Source organism: Orbicella faveolata, unplaced genomic scaffold (genome assembly GCF_042242905.1).
Source record: "Orbicella faveolata isolate gen_17 unplaced genomic scaffold, um_ofav_v1 contig_3, whole genome shotgun sequence".
Lineage (NCBI taxonomy): Eukaryota > Metazoa > Cnidaria > Anthozoa > Scleractinia > Merulinidae > Orbicella > Orbicella faveolata.
The window spans coordinates 21,864,210-21,866,500 of record NW_028301558.1 but is presented as its reverse complement, the minus strand read 5'-3'; the positions used below and the strand labels follow the sequence as shown (position 1 = coordinate 21,866,500).

The window sequence follows — 2,291 nt, the reverse complement described above, 5'->3', positions numbered from 1 at the left end:
AAACGAAATAGAATTGCGCAGCACCAGGGAGCAAGAATTAAGAGAAAAGAAAACGTTTCTAGACGAACTACAGAAAGAATCAAGCGAAGAGAAGCTAAGGAGAAGTAGAGTAGAAGAGGAATAAAGCAAGCAAGAAATGTTTGTATTAAGTTAGAAAAAAGATTGGAAAATAAACGTTAAGAGATGCAAAGAAACCTGGGAAAGAAATATGTTTGCGCAGAAAAACAATGGAACAATTACTGGAAAAGGAAACGAATGCAGTGATACTGGAAAACATGTTAGGTGACGAGCAGCTAAGAAGAAGAAGATTGGAAGAGGAATTAATCCAAGCAAGAAATGATCATGTTAAAGAGAAAGAAAGATTGGAAAAGGAACTTGCGGAGACGGAAAGAATTCTGAATATTGCACGACACGCAAAAGAAGCAGGTATGAGAAAAGGAAATAATTGTAGATGAAATACAAGAAAGATTATCTGAAGCAGAAAGATCGAGATTGAGAATAGAAGAGGAATTGAGCCAGGTGAGATCTTCTCGTTACTTGCTGGCGGAGAGAATGGAAAATGCACTTGAGCAGATTCGTCGAAGGCTTGATAACGAAATATTTTTACGAAACACGACTGAGCAGGAGCTACGGGAGAAAGAAACTATTATAAACGAACAAAGGAAAACGGCAGAAACCCAGCAGCGGACGTTTGAAGAAGAATTAAATCTCAGGAGAGGTCAGATTGAAACCAACGAGGCAGCTATAAGAGATCTGCGGCGTCTGTTGGTAGAGGAGTGTCAGCAAAAGACAGACTTGGAAGAAAGACTAAGGAACTTGCAACTTGAAATGGCAGAAGAACGGGACGGGCGCGCTTCCATCGAAAGCGAATTGAACACTGCTACCAAGCGCCAGACTCATCAAACACGTGACTGGATCATTCAGCGGGAAGAGGTCGTTTTGAACGAAAACACTTCAAGTAGAGGGGCCTGGGGCGAGGTACTTGAGGGCTCATTTCGTAGTTGCCAAGTTGCTGTCAAGAAAATTCATGATCTGATTCTGTCTGATCGTAATCGGAGATTGTTTGAACCAGAAATGACAATCTCATCGTGTTGTCGCCACCCGAATCTTATACAGTTTATCGGTGCCACTAACGACGACGGCAATCCTTTGTCACTAAACTACTGGACACCAGTTTACGGCGCTTGTTCCAGCGAGTATTAAATGACGAGGAGATTGTTAGTCTTTGCTTGAATGTCGCCAAAGGATTAAATTACCTTTACCTTAATAGGCCTCCCATAATATATCGAGACATCAGCAGCTAAACGTGTTGCTATGGAGACGAGATGAGTATTGGAAAGCCAAGCTGTCTGACTATGGGTCGGCAAATTTTATGCGTCAATGTATGACAGTGAACCCAGGAGCAATAATCTATTCTGCTCCAGAGGCCCACACTTCTCAACAATCACCGAAGGTAAAGAAGAAGTGTTGTACCTAATTTAAACTTCAGGAGTAAGAGAAGTTGTTTCGATAGCTATAGGATTCGATAATGTTACCTGATCATGAGTCGTAGAGACGGCGATGATTTATTCTGCATCAGAAGCACTCACTTCAAATGCTCAACACTCAACGAAGGTAAGAAAAACGTTTCCTGTTGTCAACATCAAGGAAACTAGGCATGGCAACACTGAATCTTGTAAGAAGATTTTTCAGCTTTGTTTATTCTAAATAGTGGGCCAAAAGAGCTTTGAATATCCCTCGGCCTTACCGTAGGCGAAATTAAGGGTCTGTTTAAACGGAGGGATGGTTACCCTAGCAAGCGGGTTAACCCTAGCTGGGGGGCAAAAGATAGCCCCGGTTTACAAGCAAAATTTCACAGGTAGGGTAACCCTACAACCCAGGGCAATTTAATGCGCATTTACACTCAAAGGGTCTGACAACAAGTAGAAAGTTAACTCGGGTAAGCGGGTTAACGCTACCTGGAGTGTTTACAAGGGAAAAGTTAACCCGCCTGCCAAGCTAATCCTAGCACGCAGAAAGGATAACCCGCTTACCCAGGTAACCCTGGCTGTCTTGTGAACGCGACGAAGAAAAAAAGCGGAAATGTGTGAGTGCTAGGGTAACCCGCTTGCCAAAGTAACCCGCTCGCTAGGGTAACCCTCTCTCCTTGTAAACAGTCCCTAAATAGTGAATTGCATATCAATTTTCCTGTTTAGGTTATCGTTCTCGACGTTGTGAGGCAATAAGCAAGAACTAGAATTCAGTGTAGATATTGCATGAATTTTCAAAAATATAGGGCCAAGCTGTGTTTT

At 42.5% G+C, this 2,291-nt stretch overlaps 1 pseudogene; it reads left to right on the top strand.

Annotated features, from left to right (window-relative positions):
* The first annotated feature begins 334 nt into the window (after positions 1-334).
* On the top strand, positions 335-1,490 carry LOC110064467 (putative serine/threonine-protein kinase drkA; annotated as a pseudogene).
* The last annotated feature ends 801 nt before the right edge of the window (positions 1,491-2,291 follow it).